The sequence below is a fragment of the Nymphaea colorata genome, chromosome 1 (genome assembly GCF_008831285.2).
Source record: "Nymphaea colorata isolate Beijing-Zhang1983 chromosome 1, ASM883128v2, whole genome shotgun sequence".
In the NCBI taxonomy this organism is placed as follows: domain Eukaryota; kingdom Viridiplantae; phylum Streptophyta; class Magnoliopsida; order Nymphaeales; family Nymphaeaceae; genus Nymphaea; species Nymphaea colorata.
Window position 1 is genome coordinate 8,691,188 of NC_045138.2, and position 16,521 is coordinate 8,707,708.

Here is a 16,521-nt window from a genome sequence, read left to right on the forward strand (position 1 = left end):
ATGGACATATGCTTCCTAACAATGGATTAAGTCAATCCTAATTTGTATTGTATCCATTTTGTTTAGTATCTGTAATTAAACAAAAGCATCATAACACCAATTTGCCTCTTGACAACTCTGATCGGGTTGGGCATCAATCAACACAGGAAAGAAGAAAGACAAGCAAGGCATTTGACATAGAAACCCTGACGTTCAAACAAAGTGACATTCTCATTCATTAACCAAGTGTCTCCACTATGAGTCACTAACCAATTGTCTCCATCGGAGCATATCCCCAATGTGAGTCACGCATTACAGTCCTTTCAAACAGTCTCCTCATTTCTAAAATCAACTTGAAGAAACTGCAAGAAATAACAAAGTGGCAAAATCATTCAATGGATGACAGAGTCATATCACCACAGCACATCAAAGAGAGATCATGGTTATGTTTTGCATCTAAGTGGAAGGAAGAACCTGCACACCATTGAGCTGTTTTCTTTTGTATAATGTTGTCATTACCACTATATGGATGAGAAGCATTAACCTCAAGCATTGCATTGTCAAGCATTTTCTCATACATCAAAGTTAAACATAAAGAACGACAGAAACTGAATCTACAATTAGAACTCAAAAAAGAATGATAGCTTCAATAGGGAGTTCATGGTTGTAGTTCCTTACAACAGCAACTACAAAATCATTTGACAAAGGTTTTGTTGGAACAAGAACCGGCTTCCAAAAAATGTCAAAGCAACATCCAAATAGCAAAGCCTAAACTAATGCCACATGAAAATCAAAGTAAACATCTTCAAAGTCCATCAACAACCTGCATATGAAAATCAAAGTAAATGTCTTCAAAGTCCATCAGCAACCTTGAAATGTCCATCTACAATATAACACGAAAAAGAAATGTTAATAAAAACTAACAGGTGCTTGCCTGCATGGAATAATAAGAATGCATTAAAAATTACCGTGATAATCATGCATTTGATTAACTTTCCTCGTTTGAATGGTGCTCTGCATCATGAGAACTATAACACATGTTAATTTAAGCACACTAGTATGTTAACCACTAAAATAAATTACAAAATGGATTATGAACATCTTACCTTTCACCCAAGTTGTGTGCATCACGAATCCAACTCTGTGTGCATATCAATGATTCAACATTTTCAGGCGTAGTTGAGCATCGATAATCATTAATAATTCTTCCTGCTATACTGAATGCAGATTCTGAAGCAACTATAGATACAGGAATGACTAATATATCTCGAGCCATCCTTGCTATAATTTTATATTTACTTTCATTTGTCTTCCACCAAGATAATATGTTGAAGTCCGCATTATGTGCAATTTCTTCCATTGGATCCATCAAATATTTGTCCAGATCTGTGTGAGCCACTACAGGAGAAACAGAGCTGAAGTATGCTTTGAACCCACATCTAGCCACACTTCTATACTCTTCTGTTGCAATCTTGGTACTAGTGTATGCATTGTCCATTTGCATATTACTTTTGTCATTATCATCATATATGTTTTTGTATTCAACATACAAATCATGAAGGATCTTCTCTACAACTTCATATTTTACCATTGCATCTGGTTTATCCAAATCATCAAGCAAATACTTCAGGTATGACAACTTGAACCTAAGATCCAAAACAACTGCAATTGCAAAGAGAATATTGTGGCTCTTGAAGTATTTGTCAAATTTTTCTTGCATTTTGCAAGTCAATGCCCTCATATGCTCATTTGATGTTCCACGATGCCTATGCAAATGATGGTAAATTGATAAAACTTCTTCAAAAACAAGATTAGATGTTACCTGCTTAGAGGTAGAGAATAGATTTGTTGCATCATAAAATACCTTTAAGAACTGACATAAGTCAGATGCATGAGACCACTCATCCTCAGAAGGCAAACATGCATAACTAGGATCACACGATGCCAAATGTTGAAAGACATTTCTGAATAACAATGCATCTCTCAACATTATAAATGTAGAATTCCATCGAGTAGGAACATCATAGTTTAAACTTTTTTTCTCATCCAAACCCATTGCCTTTACACATTGCTTGAAAGCATGTAGTCGTTTTGGTGATCCCTTTACATATTTAACACTGTCATGAATTTTAGAAATTGTATCAACCATATCATTCATACCATCTTGAACCATAAGGTTTATAATATGTGCACCACAACGAATATGAAAGTATTCCCCTCTCAATGGAAATGACATATTATTTTTTCTTTCTAAGGTCCTTCTTAGTAAACTGATCCCACTATCATTTGCTGAACAGTTATCAGCAGTAATAGAAAACAACTTAGCTTGTATGTCCCACTTAGTAGTAATGCACTCTGATAAAATGTCACTTATACAAATTGCATTATGTGGTGGAGGCACATGTATAAAACTAAGTATATGAGAGTGCAATTGCCAATCTGTATCAATATATTGGGCTGTCAAACATAAATATCCTAACGTCTGTTGTGATGACCACATGTCAAACGTCAATGAAACCCGCTGCACATGGTTACTTAAGACTCCTTGATATCGCATTTTTTCAGTCTTGAACATTGACTGAACCTCTTTTGTAAGTGTTTTTCTAGAAAATGGAATAAATCTTGGATTGCAAGCCTTTAGAAGATCATTGTGATATTCATATTCAGCAAAACTAAAAGGAAGTCCATGCATGATTGTACACTTAGCCATACATTTTCTTATGGCCTCCATATCAAATTTGTGTAGACATAAAGAAGCTGCACCAGAATCATTAATTCCAACTGACAAAGTTCTTTGTTTTCCATGAGCAATTTGTCTTTTGGCACATGTATCTCTATGTCGTTTCAAGTGGCTCGTACCATTAGAACTATGTCCACCTAATCATTCTCCACAATGGTTGCATTTTGCAAACTTGTTTCCCTTATACTGTACTAATGTGAAGTCATTCCATACAACTGAAGTTCTTTTTCTCTTGGATTCAACTTCCTTTTCAGTAGATGAAAAAGATTCATTTTCCTCTATATTTGTCAATGTCGTCGGACAGTATTCATCATTCCCAACGCTAGAAGACATAATTTACCAGTTGAATAGAATTCAAACAACCTAAACACATGAAACGATTCAACTCTTGAGCTAAAGAAAAGACATAAAACAAGATGAATATCCATCAGAGATTAAGGAATACCCACAACAGTTAAGATCACATGTGGCGAATGTACTAGGAGGGAGGACGTTGGTGTGTAAGTTATTGCAACTTATGTTTTGATAAATCCACCTACATAAGCCACAAAATTTGAAGTTTACTTTCTTTCCACCTTTTGAGTGGGTAAAATGGTATTATGCATATCACCTATTGTGAAGTAAATTATTTAAAACAATAAGCAATAGCACTACATTGAAAAGCCATGACACAAAATGCGGACCTCGTTTGTTGCTAAACGAGCCTTTTCTTTGGAGATTTCTTCAAATTTTCCTTGCAACTCAAGTACTGCAAAACAAAACATAAAAAAAAAAGAATAAGGCCTTTGTCTATTCACCAAGAGATTCACCGAGAAAAGATTAGCAATATCACCGAAAAGGGAACAATGACACTAACAATGAGAGCAAATGATAAAAAGTCTAGCAACATGAAGCAAATAACATAGGAAGTAAATGCCTACTAGAAAGAAAATTTGTTCAAACAAATTCCAGGGCCAAGAATGCTTCACGATCTGTACAGGGCATCTATGATTCTTTCTTTCTTTGGTAAGGAGGGTGTAGCTTGGCGAAGTTTTCTCTTACATTGCATATGACCACGATAACAATATGCCAAGAGACTATAGCATTTCATTTTCATTTATAAAACTTAAGTTGTGGAAGTTAGGCTTTGCATAAAAAAGGAAAGGAAAAACGTCCTTATCATTGGTATTAACTCATACCATATGTAACAGCTGATTTTCCAAGCCCTTAAGTTTTGCTGAGGCTTTTAGCTCACGTCAATGAAGTAATTATAAGTTTATAACCATATATTGACAAGCAAGAAAGGAGGTCAGCCATATTCACATAAATACTAACGGCCGGCCAGCAGCTGCCAGTAAAAGTATGAATCCTTACTGAAGTTCTAACACTTACAGCAAGACCTGTGGTGATGATAAGCAGGTTCAGCAAGATGACATTCATGATAAAGAAGCAATTTCCACAAAATGGCAATAAGAAAGCTGCTTGTTCCTTTTAGTTACTGTACTTTAAGTTTAAATTAACATGACAGACGAACTGATTTTTCAGATACTGCAAGTGGGTGTAAATGCACATGGCATGCTATTGCTACCTAAACACCGGGTATCAGAAGAAAAGCAAACGGCAGATAATGTTATGCTGAAAAACCCAAAAAAATGTAAAAGCAACATTATAAATGCATCAAAGGAGCGAGCAAGCATGATAACAAGAAGAAGCACCAGCATAGAAGAACGAAATGTATTACCTTACAAAGTCTTCCTTCTTTTCAACAAGGCGAAGGAGGTGCTTTTCTTTATTGGAAATCTGTTTATCGCTTCCTCCCTTAAGAGCAAGAGCAGTGTTTGAATATGACTAGAAACGAGAAAAAACAAAGGAAAGAAAGAATCGCAATCGCAAGTAAGTATTTGGGGGAGGGTGAAGCACCGACTAATGTAAAAGAAGATTCGAAGAGGAGAGAAGAGAAAGGGGGAAGAAAGCTAGGCACGTTATGATGAAAGCAAGCGTGAATAGGCACAGTGAGCAGCTTACTGTTCAGTGTTCACGTTATGATGAAAGCAAGCAATGACGGTGACGGACCAGCACTGCGACGGCGACGAACGGTGGTCGGTGGATAGGCACGGTGACTGTGAGCAGCGCAGGCAAAAGGGAAGAGAATTAGCAAATAGCAAATTGCAATTAGGGCGAGAGTTAGACTCGACCTAAGCACAACCGGGTCCCAACGGGCCACATCTTAAAACAGGGACCCGGCCCGTTTTTAAGTCGGGCCGGGCCGGGCGCAACGGATGAAGGCCCGACTTTTGCAAATCGTGGCCCGAACCCGGGCCCGTGCCGGGCCGGGTACCGGGTACCCACCGGTGACCCGGCCCGTTGCCCAGGCCTACCTCCAACCTCTCTAATACCAATTGGTAGGGTCTGCCCGAATGCGGATAAGAAAGTCACCAAGGTGCCTCGAGACCCTCTCCAAGATCTAGGAGGATGTCGTCGATTTAGGGTTTAAAATTTCAATACAATGAATGGTTCCCACCGGACAGTCACCCCGGCCTAATAATAGGTCAAGATAGTATAAGAAGGGCTTCCCCAATCCCGGCTTCAGCCTACTACAATGGTCTAGAATAGGTGTGAGGCTTAATACAAAGCGTAGCGATACATCAAGCACTCATTTCACTCAACATCCACCAAAACATGCAAAACATTCTGTCATTCAATCCCTAGTCGGAACAAACCACTTATCCCTAGGTGGTCCACAACCCGGAAATCGTGTCCATGGCAAGGTGCCTTGGAGGGATTCCAGCCGGTTGTCAATGCCGTAGGCGGTTTGGAAAGCAAATACACCCTTTCCCCGGATCTATAGGATGATCCGATGTTACCTCCCAAGGCCTCGCTTGGGGACTCCTCTTGCTCACCGAAGGTAAAGGCCAACAACGCAAGGTTGCCCTTCGGTATTCAGCTCCCCTTCAACTCCGGGCAGCAATAGTCCTTAGATAGAATCACAATAACGAGAAGGAAATCAAGTTCTATCTAGGAAGAAACGATAGAGAGAGAGGGAGTACTGTCACTGGATTTCCAATTAACCCCAAGAGTGAACGGAATGTCGATTGGGGGATGGTTGATTTCGCTCGACGGATGCGGTTCCTTCTCTCTCTTGGGTTCTAATCTCCCATGGGAAGAGGTTGAGCCACACGTTTCTTTGCTGGAATGAGGATTTGATAAACAAAACCAGCAAGTATCAAGTATAGAAGTGAAAGAGAAATCAACTTCTAGAAGAGGAAAGCCTTCACCCGTAAGACCAATTTCACCCCGGTCTTTTGTAATTAGAGGGGAAGCAAACGCCAGTGCACTGGCAGACGTTGAGGCAATCCTCAAGTTACACTCCTACTCCTTCGTTTCCGACCCCTACTATCTCCCACGAACTCATGGGCAAGACTCCCAAATGAACCACACGAACACAAGTAATCACGATCCAAATGATAAAAGAAATGAAAGAGGGTTCGTGGATGCACTTCACCGGATAATCGACTAACCCCTAGGAAGTGTCGTAGATAGGGGGAAACAAGTGTTGGAAGCGCCAACACAGGCGTGACTTCCTTCTTCTCCGGTGAAGTGGAGAGCTCCGGCGATGAATGCTGGTCAGACTCCGGCGCGGTGTCTCCCTCCTTGCTCTCCACGGCTCCTCGAGTTCTCAAAGAGTGGTCGTCCTTTCCCTCACACGAGCTAGGGCTAAGAGGCCTCCCCCCAAGATTGACGTGAGGATCCCTCCTAGGATCGTGGAAGAATCTCCTCCAATCGTGCGTTGAGAATCTCCAAGGATGGCGTCAAGATCTTGTCTTATTTCGATAATGACCAAGTGCAATGCACCTATCGGCTGGCCGATCTCCTTCCTTGATTGTTGGAGATCAAATCGGGAAGGAGGATCTTATGGGGATGACGTGAGCTACCTCTTGCCACGTGTCCTCATCTTGTGGCGCCACCTAGCACCTGCCTTATTTGAGAAGGGTCCAGATTCAACGTACCTAAGGCGCGGGAATCTCCTTTCCAAGGTTATAGGGACGGATCTAGAAGGAGATCGCCTTCCCTTTTTCCGTCGCTGATTTTGTGGGCCAGATGGATGGCGCCTTCCTTCCCGAGCTGCCACCTATCCTCCTCGTCAATCAGCTGCGGATCTCTTGCCAAAAGCGTCGCAAGAGGATAAGGAAAGGCTGGACGGCGCCCAAATGTTGCCTTTTTTATGTACTTATGCGCTTGGGTTGAGCTCGCCTCTCATGACCAAATTGCCCACGCTAAATGTGAATTAATTCAAGTAAAATCAAGATATAGCAAGGGCAGACTTGGAACTAATTACCCAATGGTCGGATCTGGATGGCAGCTTCCGGATCTGCCCGAAAAATTATCCAGAATTCAGACCTACTCTATGAAAACCGGCAAGCAGTCCTTCAACGTCTAGAACTTGCAGTCAATGATTCACCGGCCAAATGAAATCCAAATACCTTGATTTTTAGATATGTTGTAGGACTTTTAATTATGAATCCAACGGTATATGGCTCGCTTGAAAACTCCACTGGAATCACCGGAAACAGCATCTGCAAGTGGCGGTTCTGCGGCGGACTGCGCCTGAGCGGCGGCGGCGGAAACAGTGAACTTCAGCGGCAGATTTGACCAGTGCGCCCTGGTCCGATCAGGCTGAAATTTTAGTATGTTGTACCTGAGGATGAGAACTTTTCAACAAGCTATAGATCGCCTTAAAAATCCGAGAGTCGCCTCTTCCGCGCTTCTCCTTCTTTCCCTCCATGACGGCGCTCTTTCCTTCCACAGACTTTCTCCTTCATCGCCCTAGCCTTCTCCTTTTGGTACAGAATTCGTATAGAGACTAGGGACGCCTCACCTATCTAAGATTCAACAGAATATTACCAGGATTTAGGCTGCTGGAAGAACTCGAGCCGGATGCTCCCGATCGTCCTCAAGTCATCTCCAAGGTAGGTCTTCTTCTCCACGCGATGCCGCTGGTCCAGACCTAGTTAGACGAGAAGTTTATCCCCCGAATGCAAGGCTTGGGCCTGCGTTGATGTTGTGGTTAAGGGAGAACCGAGATTTCATCCACCAAGTACTAGGAAGATCGGAATACTTAGCTCACGATGAGAAACTCGCCGGATGTCGATGTTGAAGAAGACGAGCCAGAACCGCGGGCGGCGCCTCCTTCAACTTCCTCTAGTGCAGTCACCTCTCAACTCCTTCGTGATCAAGGAGAAGGCACAACTGCCTATCGAAGTTCTCTTGGTTCGGAACGATGCAAATTCAAGTTGTCAATGGCTACCGGCAGCCATTAACGGAGCTTGAATCTCGACTAATCTCACGGCTTGGTGAGCATTGCAATGTAGTGCTTCCATAGAAGCCACGACCTAAGGTCCAAGGGACTCCTCACACAGAGAGAGAAAACTTCAATTTAATTAAACGATAATCAATAAGTGTCTCGGTTTTGGGCTTAAATACAAGTGTCCGAACCTGTTCCAAGTTGTGTCTCGAGATAAGATGAAAAGTAAATCGAGTCTAATAAAGAAAACGGTATATAAGAAAATTAAATCAAGTAAAAAGTCCAGTTCTGAATTGGGCCAAAGGCCCCACCTAGCCTGGGTCTGCCCGAGCTTCGTCAACTTGATTCTCCAAGTGGGTCCGAGCCCACTGCCCTTGATCCACGCCGGATCACGCATGCTCCTCTTCAAGCCGAGCCCACCTTCTTTTAGGCCAGACGTGCCTAAGTCATCCTCTTCCAGACTAAGTGGGTCCGGGTCTTCTTCATCTAGGCTAGATACGCCTAGACCTTTCTCACCTAGACCGAGTGGGTCTAGGTCTCCTAGGTCGAACCCACCTAGGTCTTCTACGCGCAAGGCTCCCTTAGCCTTACTACGTATTTCCACGTGCTCCCGGCTTGGCTCCACCTCGTTCTTTGCCTTCGTTGAGGACTTAACCTCACAATGAAAATGTCCGCCTTCGTCTATAGAAGCCACCTCCACCTGTTTTCCGCAAAACTTAAAACAAGAAAAGTTAGCCTCCCCACCAATACGAGCGCCTTCTGTGGAGGTGCCAATGTGGGAAGTACGAGTTCTAGGAAGGCTCGTATCAGAGAGAGAGAGAGAGGGAGGGAGGGAAAAAATTACATACCACTGATAAGAAAGTTGGGGATGCTGGTGGATCGTTGGCCAGCGGTCTATAGCCGGATGGTGGTGCGGCCGTGCAGTGGTGAGCCGGTGAGGAGCCTAGAAGGGTGGTCGTCTGGTCGACGGAAGACTCAAAGAGGGAAGACAGGAAGAGAAAGAGCAGACGGGAAGAGAGAGAGCAGTTGGAAAGATGAAAGACCGAAGGCGAAGGGTGGCCTCAGGTCTGGTCATCTGGTCGTCGACGGAAGAGGGGAGAGAGAGACAAAGAGAGCAGACAGGAAGAGAAAGAGGCAGAGCCGCAGTAGGAAAGACGGAAGATGAGGAGTGAAGAGTGAAGGCAAAGAGAAGACCTGGGTAAATAGTTTTTACCCTAAACTGGTGGACCGGTTATATAATTCGACTCGTTATATAACGAGTCGAGTTAAGTTTAAATGAGTTGAGCTCTTGAAACTCGAACTCAACTCGTTTATGATTTGAGTTTAGCTATAAGCTCAAACTCGACTCATTTATAAATGAGTCGAGCTAGAGCTGGCTTTTTCGAGCGAGTTCGAGTTGGCTCGACTCGTTGTGCGGCCCTGGGCAAAGGGTTGCCTACCTATGCCGAACTACCACTAGGCCAAAGGGTCACACCCTTTAGCTGATACTTGTTTAGTTCACATGCTGCTTCACTAAAGGTTGCAACCCTTGGCTTCTTTTATATATATTTGGGTGATTGTTCTATGCACACAGACCTAACACCAATTGTACCCATACATTTTTTTTTAGTGCTCCTGTGCTGCTGATCTCAGCTTGCCTGGTTTTTTCCTAGTTTGAATTTCCAGTGTGGCCTAAAAGTCTTTGGCACCCCCAAGCCAGTGGTTAACCTCCTAGTATGAGTTGCCTTCCTTGGTCAGGCTACACCGGCCGTTCTGGCTGGGCTGCCTGGTTCCTTCCTAGTTTGTATGTTCCAATTTTGTTGTTGTCATGCCACTAGTCCTTGGCCATACTTGACTGACCAAACCTATCCACGTTTAGTCTTGGCCTTGCCAGACTAGGGCCAGCCCTAGCTAGCTTGGGTCTGTTCCGGCCAATTGGCCCTTGGTCTACTTAGCACCCTCCTCACCAGTTCATGGCTGGTCCCTCTGGCTAGCCTCTGAGTGAGCCTAAATTCCTTCTCTATATCGCCGCACAACCCATGCTGGCACTTACATGGTCTAGGGGTTTACAAGCCTCCCACACCCTTGAAGTTTGACTTCCTCATCGAGCAAAGGTAGGCCTAGACTTATTCCTCAATCTACCACAATGAGCAGTCACTTTCTCCTTTGTTTTTAGAATTTGGTAATCCCTTGTCAACTCATTGTGTGAGGATGAACCATCTTCAGAGTATGATCAGCATAGGGGAGAGAAGACAGCGCCAGAGGTGACAGTTGAGCCAATAGCGGAGGCATCTTGCCATGCGTTTGCACATGAGCATACATCGAATGGCATGCGCATATCCGGTTTCATCGTACAGAGGAGGGTTATGATGTTGGTCGATTCGAGAGACATCAACAGTTTTATCAGCCACCATGTGGTGGAGTAGGTATGCATAGGTACCATGGAGTGCCTTATGTTTGATGTCACTATTGGAGACGGTAGCAAGCTACAATTCCACTTGTTCTGTACTAATGTGGAGCTGGTCATACAAAATATCCCATTCAAGGTGGAGCCCGTTGTCATACCTATCAACGGCATGGGTATACCATACTTGGGGTCCACTGGTTGCATTCCTTAGAGGACATCTCCTAGAATTTCTTTGATATGGCTATGACATTCATCGATGGGAGAGGTGATCATGTTGCTTTTACCGCCCTGAGGAGTTATGCTACTCCGAAGGAGGTCTTAAAGGTGATTCACAACTGTGTGCCTTCTTTAAGTATACTGATCCTCACAACTGACCATGGACAGCTAGATGAGACCGAGACGGTGGTGCTCGAGACAGTTCAGTAGGTGCTTGAGCAATTCAGTGTTGTATTCGGTGAGCCCTATAGTTTGCCACTTTGATACATATATAACCATTGCATAGAGCTTATTCCTACAGCCTCCTCTGTCAGTGTTCACCCGTATAGGTATGCTCACGTGCACAAGGACGACACTGAGCAACTCATCAAGGAGATGCTAGATGCAGACTGAGTAGTAGTTCTTTGTCTTCACAAGTACTCTTGGTGAAGAAGAAGAGCTTGATATGATGATTCTACCTTGATTATAGGGCCCTTAATGACATCACAGTGAAAGATAAACACCCGATCCTGGTGATCTACGAGTTATTGGATAAGTTTCATAGTTTGCATTTTTCTCCAAACTAAACTTGTGAGCTGGCTATCATCAGACCTATATGGCCGAGAGCGGTGTCGAGAAGATTGCGTTCAGGATCCATGATGAGCAATTTGAGTTTCTGCATATGCCTTTGGCCTCTCAAATGCACCTGCTATTTTTCAGCATTGCATAAATGATACTTTTAGGGCTCATTTGCGGTGCTTTATGTTGGTCTTATTTGACGGTATGGTTATTTATAGCCACATTGTTGAGTAGTATAGTAGGTATTTGGTGATTGTGTTAGGCGTGTTGCAGTCCAACCAACTATTTGGCATGTATAGTGACTATAGAGGTATTCAGCAAGCTGCACACCGAATATTTGGCACATAAAGTGACAATAGAGGATAGAGGATGGTCCAGGCTGATCTGGACAAAATGAAGGCCATTGAGGCATGAAGCACACACACTACATGGATTTTGGACTAACTGTGTCCATACGGAGTTAAGGCATTATAACAACACCCTGACCTATGCAAGGGAAGCTTTGATTGGTCAGATCAGTCCCGATAGGCGTTTGAGGCTCTCAAGAGCACTCTTATGGCAGCACCTGTTCTAGCCATACCTAATTTTGACTAGACTTTTGTTGTTGACACCAATGCATGTGATATTAGTGTAGGAGTAATCTTGGCACAGAACGGGCACCCGATTACTTATATAAGTCCCTTGTAAACTGAACTCGACTCTTCTTGATATACAGGAATGAAATGCATCTGCCCGCCATGGCTCTTGGTCCCCTTGCTATTGCTGAGACAACCATAGAACGATATTGAGGTGTTGCCTATATCTAAAGGCTAGAAGACCGTCCTTATTGTTGTGGTTAAGCTCATGAAGTATGTGCACTTTGCACCCCTCTTGTGGCATTACACGGTAGCGCTATCAGCCGAAGTGTTCTAGGCCTACAAAGGCAAATTATATGATGTCCTATACTTATAGTATGTGACAGACACGCCATCTTCATGAGCCATTTCTGGAGGGAATATATGAGCCTGGTGGACAACCGTCTCAACTTTAGTACTACTACACACCACAGATTGATGGGCAGCAGCATTGTTGATACATATTTGCGTAGTTTCGTGGGGAACCATCCTCATTATGTGTACCACTTCTTCCTTTTGGCGTGACTGATGTTTGCATTCCCAAAATTTATTTTGGTTTTTAGAGTGTTTTAGAAAAATGAGATTTTATGAGAGAAAAAGGGGCTCGCCTGTCAGATGAGGTCTGGCCATTCCCAACGCCTATGTTGAGGGTAACCCCACCAAGAACCAGCCTCTTGCTTTACACATTCCAATGTTTGAAATGTTATTCTAAATCTTATATGCATCTGTGTTCAAGTCTAAATAATTTTTTTTTAAAATGTTGACATAAATTTTGAAATGATTAAAATATTGTTTGATTTTAAAAAACGGAGCCCTCAGGTCTAGAACTATGATCTTAAAGGTTAATGAACCCTTAATAGTAACTTTAGAAACTTGAGATTGAATTGTTAGAATAACTAATAAAATAAATTGTTTAAAAAAGACACTTGTAAGATCATTTGAGTTCTTCAAATATTGTCACTAGAACTCAAATAAAAGATAACTTATAGTTGAAGATAGTTTTGAAAAATGAAGTTTTCAACTTGTTTGAGGAAATATGATTATGAACATACTTGTAAATTATTTGTTTTGCAAAACATTACTTCAACTTGTCATGCTTTGATTATGAACAAACTTGTAAATTATTTATTTTGCAAAATATGACTTCAACTTGTCATACTTTGCAAAAGCAAGTTTTCCAAGTTTTGTTTAAAAAATAAGATATCAAAATAGATAGATGATGACCATAGTTCTTGTTCATCATAGGCCAAAGAGATAGATATTTACAATATTGCAAATATCAAAATAATATGTCGAAAAGAGTAAAAATTTGATTTTTGAAACAAGAAAATGTAGGGGTGTTTGCCTTGAATGGTAGGTAAGTTTAAACATTTTATCTTAATTCAATTATCATCTCATTATGGCTCGATCTTGTCTTGCTTAAACTTCTTGGAGATGTGCTTGTGAGTATTTATGAGTCCAATAAGTAATTGTATATACGTAATTACATAAATTATATATATTTAACAAAAAAAACATTCCTACTACAACATACATCAATGGAGAAATGGAATAGAAAAAATTGATGAAAATTAATAGAGGTAAAATTTCATCTAACGAGTCACTCAATGATGTACTGAAAATATAGGTGGGCCAATGGAAGGCTAGAAGGATGATGAAAAAAATATGAAAGATGGATTTGCAATTTAAAAAATCGAAAATGACATGCTCAATGCAAATTAATATGTACATCAAGTGTTCTTGTGTTGCACATGTCTCCACCTCAAATTTATAAAAATAAAAAATAACTCACTCCCAATCCTTACATCGTAATACACATCCATATACAATCAATTCATCAAAATAGAGAATTAGATAAAGAAATGAAAAGATAGATATGAGATGATAGAACAAGAATAGGCAGAGAAAAATTAAAAGAGAGAAAGAAAAAAATGAAAATACATAGAAAGCAATAAAGATGAAAGACGGAGAGAAAGAGAGAGATATTTGAACGAGAAATAGTTAAATAAGACAGAAAAGAAAAAAATAAAGAAAAAGAGAAATAAAATGAGAAATTAAAAAGAAAAATATATAAGTTAAAATGATAGAGGAAAATTAAGAATGAGAGGAATAAACATTAAAATGAAAAGGAGATGAGTAAAGAACGAGACAAAAAAGAAAGTTAAAATGAAAGAGGGACAAGTTAAAATGAAAGAAAAAACAAGTTTAAAAGAGATAAACGAGTTAAAAGAAATGAACAAGCTAGTTAAAATGATAAAATAAAAGTTAAAAAGAGCAGAAAAAAAATCTTGAGAAAAATGTTTGCCTTGGTCATGCTCTCAATTCTTCAAGGAGAATCCTGAGCTCCGGAATGACTCTAAACATTTATCTGCTTGTTATGAAGAAAAGAAACAAGAAAATGGTATAAAGAAAAGTTATAAATACCTTAAAAAAAGATTTAGTGTAGAGGCGGATCCTTAACTCTTTCACGTAAAGAACCTCCTTGATGGTAGTTTGAATGGGTTGGATATTCTCCTCAAGAGTTTTATCACAAACTCCTCCAAGGTCTCCTCTTGTTGGAAATGAAGTTTTGGAGTTGAAGATTAGGAGAGCCAAACAAGAAAAATTGAACAAGAAGAGGAAGAGGAAGAAGAAACCTAGGAGATGAGAGAGAGGGCTCAAAGACTTGAAAAGATGATGGATTTTTTTCATATTAAATGAGATGAGGAGCTATTTATAGATGAAGGAGGCTGAAGGGTATTGTGGTCTTTTTTAAAATTAAGTTAGCCATTAATTAGTCATTATTGGCTTAAAAGTAGCTTAAAACACTAAGATGGTCAAATCTGTCTAAAAATAGGTTGACTGTGCCAGGGGGCAAGCTGCCCACCCAAGGCTCGCCCAACCTAGGCCTGATCCATTGGCAGGCCTAAACAGGACGAGTTGGCCCACCACAGGCCCATTCTGGCCTGTGTTGGCTGGCCGCAGGCCTAGCCTGCCTAGGCCTGGTTGTGCTAAGCTGGGATTGGTGGGCCAAGGCTGTACCTAGACATGCCAAGCGCCAGGGCCAGGATTGAACCGGCCAAGGCGGTGCCTGGCTGCACCTGGTATGGCCAGACCAGCTTTGGACAGCCTGCCACATTGGTTGTGGGCCTCGCCAGGGGTTTTTTTAGTATTTTGAAGGAAAACAAGGTTATTTTGGCAAAGAAAGGACATTTCGAGAAAAGCAAGGGCATTTTGAGAAATTCAATGATATTTTCAGAAAATCAAGGGTATTTTGAGAACCTTGAATCAGAAACTATTTATATTTAGAAAATGATCAGAATGTCTGGATGTTTGGACATGGAATGATCCGTGACTTGTATTCGGATCTGAAAATGGATGATCTGAAAATGGATGTAGCTCTTAGATTTGGAGTTGGATCTTGATCAAAAGCTTAGAATGGATAAAAAATAATATATTTGGATTTGGATCTAAAATTTATATTTAGTTTTGTATCTCAGACTTAGATATAGATTCAGGTAAAACATGAAATTGGATCTAAATTTGGATCTATATTATGAATTAGGAACCGAACAAGGATATGGATCTAGACTTTAGGTCTTGGGTTCAGATCGGGTTTGAATTGATATGAAAGCACAAATTGGGATGAAATGAGACCAAAATTGAGATTTGGATCAGGGTCTAGATCTGAAGTTCTGTTGTGGATCCAGTTTTGGAATTTAGATTTGGATAGAGATATATTTTGTATGTGGTTTGGATCTAGGGATCTGTTTTGGATCTGGGACTAGTATTTGGATCTAGATTCGGATCTAGGGCTCTGTTTTGGATATGGATTTTGGCTTTGGATCTAGGAATTTGTTTTAGGCTTCTAATGAGTTTTTGAACAAGATCCCAGTTTGAATTATAGAATAAGTCTACATTGTGATTGAGTTTTGTGTTCAAAGTTTGAAATTAGATCCAAAGAAGTCCCAAATATCGAATCAAGTCATATAAGAAATTGAGCATAATTAAGAAAAATTGAAGTGTTTGAAGCCGAAAATCCTTAAAAGTTGTCATAAAGTTATCACGAAATATTCAAAAAATGTTAAATATAGAATTTTAAAAAACTTTAGGGTTAAAGAACCCAAATCTTGTTCAAACGAAAATTTTGGTTAAAAAATTAAAATGTCGGAATCGCATTTCAGGTTTAACCCTTTACTTTAATGGGTTGTTTGAGCTTATGTTGTAGGTTTAACCCTGCATGGGTTGGCCAAAATTAAATTCAAGTTTAACCCTCCTGAATGTGTTGCTTCGGTTTGCATTGTAGGTTTAACCTCTTACCTGCGTGGGTTGCTCTTTTGTCCATAATTTCAGGTTTTACCCTTTTTTTGAGTGGGTTCCTCGAAAACAAGTGGTAGTGCCAAGAAAGAACCCTCATCACCTCAAATACCTTTGTTGAAGCTGGGAATGAGACCCTATTGCTCCTACATTGGTTGAGACAAGAAGACTTCCTATCATCTTGACTGCCTTATGGTAAAGTTTTTGTCTACATCGAAGGCTGAGTTTTGAATTTGCTTAGTAAAATTCTCCAACCTAGTGCTTGGGTTGAGCTTACTTTGAAAAGCCCTTGGCCAAACGGTTAAGTTGCACTTGCTCCATGAGGTTTCTTTGCCTAGTGACATGGTTCAGCTAGCTTTAAAATGTTCTAAACCTAGTGGTCGAGTTGCAGTTAATCAAATCTTTAACTTAGCAACTGAGTTGATTTAATTGGGATATGACCCTTTTCTTA

The 16,521-nt window shown here is 40.9% G+C and overlaps 1 long non-coding RNA gene across 1 annotated transcript; it reads right to left on the minus strand.

The window, feature by feature from the left end:
- Nucleotides 1-551: 551 nt before the first annotated feature.
- On the minus strand, nucleotides 552-1,214 carry LOC116246365 (uncharacterized). Its single transcript, XR_004170677.2, has 3 exons — nucleotides 1,086-1,214; nucleotides 948-1,007; nucleotides 552-862 (listed from the first exon to the last, which is right to left on the minus strand). It is a non-coding gene; the product is annotated as an uncharacterized LOC116246365 (long non-coding RNA).
- Between the last annotated feature and the right edge of the window lie 15,307 nt (nucleotides 1,215-16,521).